The following is an 8,097-nucleotide window of genomic DNA, read 5'->3' as shown; positions in this document are numbered from 1 at the left end:
TCCTTTCAATTTCAATTCTTAAATTCATCAATCAATCCTTTCATTTATGTGATAGGCCTGCATTTAAAATGAATATTTACCACAAATTAAAGGTATCTTAGGTTATTAGATATATTATTATAAAACATGTTTTAGTTAAGGAGTTATTGATACTTCAAGTGCAAAATGATGATATAAAACCTTGATAAAAATACACTTTTAAGTACTAATCAGTTGTGTAAGGGGAAGACGCATCACCCGCAATGCATCCTACCTAATGTAAGCTGCATTGTTGTTTGATTTTTTGTTCTGAGTAAGGTATCTGTTGGTCTTTTCTAAGGCTCAAAACAGATTTATCTTCGTGAGAGAGTCTCTACTTTATTAGGTTAAATCATAATCGTTCTAAAGTCTTAATTTTAGCATCGTATTTATTTACATCTTGTATCTTTAATACCTCAGGGTGTATTTTATCGTGTAATTTTACACCCCATAAATATTAAAGACTACATCTGGATTAAAACAAAAATTGAAAAAATATTTTTTTGACATGTTGACCAAATCCTAATGGATAATCATAAACTGGTTACGATATCCATTTTTGGATTTTTTTTTTCATGAAAAAGATGCAATTTTTGTTTTTTATGAAAAATATGCTTGGAAAAATTTCAAGATTTGGCCTATGCAACAATTTTTTTTTTGAAAATGAAAATTGAATTAAAAGTTTTTTTTTTAGATTTTTTTAAAATGTTTTGAATTTTTAATAATTTTGGAGGAAACCAGGCATTTTAATATCGAATTTATATTTTACAATGTAAATACATAACCCAATATTATGCAAAATTGGTATAAAAATATGTTAGAAAATCACAATTTTTTTTAAATGATTTTTTTTGAAAGTTTTTAGATTTTTTTTTAAAAAAGAGAGAGCATAGTCCACTGTATGAACAGTGAAAATAAATTATAATTCACATTCATTGTTCACTTATGAATAGTAGAATGTGAATTATAATTCACGTTCAACTGTTCAAAATAGTGGAACTTCACGGGAAAGATGAAGTACCAGGGAAAGGGTGGCAGACCACCTGGCGTGGCGGTGATGGCTAGCTGGCAAGGGAGGATAACCTAAAGCCAGCGGTGGAAACGATGGTGAAGTTGGTTGGAGCAGCTGCAGGTGGAAGAGGAAGAAAAAGAAGAAAAAAAGCGCATTGGAGGGGCTGTATAGAGGAGAGAGAAATCGACGGTGGTTCTTGGTGGTCAGCTGGTGGTTGAGTAGGCTTTCTATGGTGGAGATAATGGTGGAAAGACAGGTGGTGATGGTGGTGGTGGCTGAAGGCCACGAATAAGAGAGAAAGAAAGAAGAAAATTTACAGAAACCGATAGAAAAACTAGTTTTTTGGCTAAATTTGGACCCAATTTTCTCCTCTCTCAGGCCATGAAATCCATCTCTATTTATCAGCCGTGGAAGATGAAAATCTTGTCTATACTGGGGAAAAATTTAAGCATTTGATTCAGTTGGGAAGGATCTCAACCGTTGGCGCAAAGTATGTATCATGAGTTACAAATTTGCGGACAAAATCTGACTGAGTTGCCCTCTTTAGGCTGTCACCAGAGATGATTTATTGTCATTTAGCCTAAACTGATCACATGGTGTTATAGAAAAAGTGCAGAGGATCATTTTTATATAAGATTTGTCAAATTTAATGGATGTTAGGTACATTAAATATTGTTGCAAATTGAATAACTGGATCAGCTTTTTAAGAGAAAAAAATGAAGATAATGAACAGTGTCGATTCCTGTTTTTGCCAAAGTTCATTTCAGCCCTTCCTCTTTTAATTGCTTTCAATTGAAACCTAATTGACCTTAAAATCTTTTTATTTAATGCAATTTAACCCCTAATTTCAATCAATTAACTTAGTAAAAATTAAATGTGGTCTCTTAAAATTTCAATCTTCTAAATTAAGCCAAAATTAGGCTCTTAAACTTAATTTTTCACCAATTAAGCCCAAAATAAAATTAATTTGACCCATTTAATGTATAATTAACTCTTTGCACTTAATTAAATCCTTCAATTGGACCCAAATTAATTCTTAAACATAATTAAAATTTAATTTGGCTCATGATTAAGTCAAATTGGCTTACTAAAAATGTAATTATGTCATTGGACTCAATTTTTATGCAAATTCATTCAATAATCATTCAATTTGACCTTGAATTTGCATTTTTCTCTATTTTTGGGCATATTGGGATATATTTAAGTCTTGAATTTCCTCAAAAAAATTACAGCTTGATTTTTTCCTATTTTGTAGCCCTCCTTTATTTGCTTTCTTCATATTGTCAATTTTTATTTTATTTTTTGATTTTTCTGCTTTCTTCATATTGTCAACCTTTATTTTATTTTTGAAAAAAAAATAATTTTTAGGGAATAACCTAGAATTGAGTTATGACACTTGGAGTTGTAATTCCTAATCGACCAGCTTATAGAAGTAATTATAAGGAGACAAAAGAGCTTCAATGACAATTTATAGGTTGATGATGAAGGGGAATATACATGAAAGTATAAACCTTTGTGTTATACCAATTTTACTTGTGCCTAAGAAGGATGGAACATAAAGGATGCGTGTTAATTGCATATATTTTGTCAACACTATAATGGTAAAGTATAAACATCATATCTCTAGGCTTGATGAAATGTTAGATAAGTTACACGAATCATGTATTTTTTATAAAATTGATTTGAAAAGTGAGTACCATCAGATTGAGATGAAAAAAAGAGGTGGATGAAAATTTTGATTTAAGACTAAGTATGGTTTATATGAAAGGTTAGTCATGTCATTTGGACTTACAAATACACCTAGTATATTTACAAGGCTAATGAATCATATGATGTGTGTATTTATAGGTAATTTTTTTGTTGTATATTTTGATGACATCTCAACTTATATCAAGAACTTGAATGAGCTCCTTAATCAGTTATGTAATGTATTTAATGTATTGTATAATAAGAAATTATATGCTAATCTTAAAAAGTGTATCTTTTGTAAGGAGAAAATTGTGTTTCTTGGATATATTGTAATTGCACAAGGTATCGAGATGGATGAATATAAGTTTAAGGCAATTCGAGATTGGCCTACACCTAAATTTATAATTTAGGTAAGGAGTTTTCATGATTTAGCTAGCTTTTATAGATGTTTTATGAATGATTTTAGTACTATATTTGCACCATTAACTAATAATGTGAAAAAGTCTATTAGTTTTAAATGGAGTGATGAACATAATATGGCTTTTAACTTATTAGAAGTTAAATTATGTACTACTCTTATTTTAGACTTGTTAAATTTTACAAAAGCTTTCAAAATTGAATGTGATGTTTTAGGTATATAAGTATTGGAACCGTGTTAGTATAGGATAAGAGGCTCATTGTATATGTTAATGAAAAGTTTAATGAGGAAGCATTGAATTACCTAATATATAACAAGAAGATTTATTCTTTAGTAAGGATGTTGGAGATGTGGTAGCATTACCTTTAGCCCAAAGAGTTCATTATTTATTTTGATCATGTATCCTTGAAGTACTTAAAGGCCAAGGTAAATTGAGTAGGCAATATGATAAATAAAATGAATTTATTGAGACCTTTTTTTATATGATCAAATACAAGCAAGAAAAAAAAAACATTATGGCTAATGCACTTTCATGCAAGTATGTTCTTTTACCTACATTGAATGCTAGATTACTAGGATTTGAACATATAAAAGAATTGTACATGGATGGTGATTTGGCCAATATTTATGATGCTTATGAGAATTCGACCTTTGGTAAGTTTTATAGGCTTGATTGATACTTGTTTAAAGAAAATCATTTGTGTGTTCCATTAAGTTCTATACGTGAATTGCTTGTACGTGAACCACACGGAGGTGGGTTGATGGGGGCATTTTGGTGTACGACTTTAGATTTGTTACATGAGTATTTTTACTAGCCTAAAATAAAAAAGGAACATGCAGCGTATATGTAAAAAAAGCATAACTTGTAGAAAAGAAAATTTCAGGATTCAACCATATAGCTTATATACCATTTTGCATGTACATAAAAAATATTAGGTAGACATTTCTATGGAATTTGTATTAGGTTTGCCTAGGTCCAAATAGGGCAGGGGTTTGATTTTTGTAGTTGTTGATAGATTTTTTAAATTGAATCATTTCATTACTTGTCACAAAATTGATGATACCACTAACATCGTTGATTTGGTCTGTATGGTGGTAGTATGGATTTATAGGGTTCATATAAGCATTGTTTCTGATAAAGATGTTAAGTTTCTTAACTATTTTTGGAAAGTGTTTTGGGGAAATTTAAATATTAAGTTGTTGTTTTCAACTATATATCACCCTCAAATACATGGACAAACTAAGGTAATTAATAGGACCTTAACATAACTATTACATACTGTTATTCAAAAGAACTTAAAGACTTAGGAAGATTGTTTTTAATTAATAAAGTTTGCATGTAGTCATTGTAGTGTGTATTCTACTACTGATATTTCATAATTTGAGATTATGTATGACTTTAACTCTTTAACTCTCTTAGATTTGATTTCTTTGACCATTAATGAAAAGGTTAATTTGGATAGTAATTGTAAAGCACAGATTATGAAAGCACTTTATAAGAGTTTACAATAATAAATAAATAAATAAAAAGAATCGTGTGCATGCAACAAAGCAAATAAAAGGCACAAATAAATTATCCTTCATCTCAGAGATTAGGTTCGAGTCCATATATGTAAAGAGAGATTTTCAATCTATGGTAAATCCAAGTTAAAACCAATAGGAGATAGGTCATTTCAGATCTTTGATAAGATCAATGATAATGCTTATAAAGTTGATTCACTAGGTAAGTATGGTGTTAGTGCTATTTTTAATATTTCTAATTTTTCTCTATTTGATATAGGTTATAACTTAAGGTTGAATCCTTTTAAAAAAAAAGAGAGGAAGACAAAGATTAGCTCAACACCATGACTAAACATACCATTAACCCTTCAAAGGTGCCAAGTGAGCCATTATAAGGGCTAGGGCAAAGAAGTTTAAGGAAGTATTATGTTACACTTGTGTGGCGTCGTGACGATCGTCCATCTGAAGCGAGATTAGAATGAAAATGTATGGTGGAAAAAACAAAATTTTTTTATCATTCATCAATGAAACCAAAGGAATAAATGTCATCACCTAGTATTATGGTCACTAAAAAACCTATCAGTCTATAAGAGTCTAGATAAAGGGATAGGTTGAGAATAAGGAGGGTGTAGCACCTTTAAAACACCTTACCTAGGGTAAGTTGCATTCTTATTTATCTGAAAAAACTAAAGTTATTATGTGTTTCTAACAGTTGGTTTATCCAAGTTTTAAGAAAAATCTTCCTCAATAAGGGGATTCTTATCTTATCAAATTAAAATCTAGCTATTATAAAGTCAAAACATGAAAATGAAAAAAAAAATTATATTTTTCTTTAATACCGGAAATATATCATACATATAAGTTCATAATTTAAGATATCAAGGAAAATAATAATTTTAGTAAAGATATAGAACAAATAAAAAAAAATAAAAAAATTTCTTTATTTAAAATCAGAAATACGTCTTATGTATTAGTTTGTAATCTTAAAGATTGAAAGAAACTAATTTTTTTGGTGAATTTAAAATATAGGTCAAATTCTCATTACTTTAATAAACTAGTTATTAAATAAAAAAAATACATGCAAAGTAAAAACTATTTTTTAATAATGTTTTTCTATATAAGGGAATATGTAAATATAATATATTTTTGAGAGACTTGGCAGAATGCAACTTAAATAAAAATTATATTTTTAAAAGAAAGATTTTTTGGTAGAAAGGAACCCATTTACTTAACACTAAAAACACACCTCGCGTGGAAGTTACAACTCCAAATATTAAATATGTGAAGGTAGAAAAAGGTGGGGAAATAAAAATCAATTGCAAAATTTTCTTCTAAGCATTTGAAAATTTTATTAAAGCCATATTAGGCAAAACTTAAAACTCTAAACATAATATCCATTTAAAACAAATGATTTGCTAATCAAACTCAACTCAAAGCAAGTAAACACTAAACCTAAACATAATCCATGAATTAAAAATCTAAACTCAAATCAACATAAATTCAAACACAATTACCATATTAAACATTTAATGTTCAAATAGCAATACAATATTAAAAAAATAAAACTCACAATACTACACAAATTATCAAGTTATTTCAAAAGCAAAACACATATTGAACTAAATTAATAGTGTCCAAACAGTCCAAATATTATACAAAATAAAAGGCATTTTGGTTTCAAAATTTCACATTTCTATAGTAATTTGTCCAAAAATGATTTGGGTTAATAGATCAACCTTCTGAGGTATTTAAAGGGTACAGGGACTAAAAGAATCAGGTCCGAAGTCTTTCAAAGGTACAAGAATAGTACTAGAAAGCTCCTGAAAGTGGTGGAATAATGGCAATGCGTGTAGCCACATGCCACAAACATTGTTAGCACATAGGTTCACGTGCTGCCATGAGTGAACCTAGAAATTGTTAGATTTAGAACTTTTTCTTCTTCTCTTTCTTCTTGCACTGACAGTGAATCACTATTACCTACAAAAGATAAGAAACAAACAATTAATTTTAATTTTATTGCTTTTTTATATTTGATTCCTTCTCCCTCTCAACTTATTTTTCTTTTCTTCTTCTTCAAGTGATTGTTCCTGCTATCACAAGTGAATGATGTTAGGTATTATTAAAGAATGGCTAGCAATAGTGGCTAAAGGGGAGGTAAAGGCAATTTTTCAAGATGTTAGTGGCCACTAGTCTATAAGGACAAGAAAGTGAAGTATGGGAGAGGATGAAAAAGTATAGTATGGGTTGTTGTTGTTGGTTTATTGGTTTTGATTAAAGAAGAGGGAAGCTCAATCTTCATTTTTTTTGGTAAGGCTGTTGATAATGGTTCGGCCAAGAGGTTGGTGGAGAAGAAGAAGATCATGGGGAAGGATGGCAGCCCATCGCATCTCTTTAGTTAATGGTGAGAAGGAAAGGAAATGAACGAGGAAAAGCTTGTTTGGAGTTGTTTGGAGATTGAGGCTTTTGGTGCAAGGTTGTAAAGGTGATAAATGATATGTGGGTCAATATTGAGTCAATGATGATGGGTTTATCTGGGTCAATCAAGAGGAAAATGAAGGTGTCAGATCAGCACCAAGGTTGTTAAAATCACGATTTTAACACGACACGAAAAATACAAAACAAACTCGGATCGTAAAATCATAAAATCATAAAGAATTTTAAAATACATTAAAAAAAATTCATGCTTTAAATAAAAATTCATACATAGTTTAAGCACTTTAAAATACATGCTTCAAATAAAAATTCATATATAGTTCAAGCCTTCAAATAAAAATTCAAACAAAAATCATACATAGTTCAAGCCTTCAAATAAAAATTAATACATAGTTCAAGCATTTTAAAATACATGATTCAAATAAAAATTCATACATAATTTAAATAACTTTTCATTAGCTAATAATTAACAAACTTAAAATAAACAATCTACTGGTGTGTCATGTAAACTAAAATCAGCTTCATTGCCTTCATCTTCCTCAAGCATTCATCAATATCATTAGCATCATGAGGATTATTAGTATCACTACTAGTACCAACACCAATATTATGAATATTAGTGCTATTACTAGTACCAATACCAATATCATCAATTTGAATCTCCAAATCATTTTCAGTACCATGACTCTCCATTTCAGCATCATTAGGAATTTTTTCTTCATCACTTTCATCTTCATTACCATTTTGTCTTCGTATTGCACTGTCAATAGCACCAATGAAATCAAAGTTTGAATGTTTTTCTCCTTCGGTTATCCAATCATCATCAAATGAAAGATCATCTTCTACACCAAAATCATCAGCTTGCTTTTTGACTTGGTTATCATTCAATTTCAGATTGCACATTACAAATACCAAGTCATTCATTTTTTTCTGGTGCAAATGATTTCTTTGTTTTGTATGAACCTCAATAAACAATTTAAATTTATAAGATTTTTATCAAATATTTCAACATTTAAAATAAAAAAAA

This window comes from Populus euphratica, unplaced genomic scaffold (assembly GCF_000495115.2).
Source record: "Populus euphratica unplaced genomic scaffold, PopEup_1.0 scaffold168.1, whole genome shotgun sequence".
NCBI classification, from domain to species: domain Eukaryota; kingdom Viridiplantae; phylum Streptophyta; class Magnoliopsida; order Malpighiales; family Salicaceae; genus Populus; species Populus euphratica.
This window is presented reverse-complemented; position numbering follows the sequence as displayed.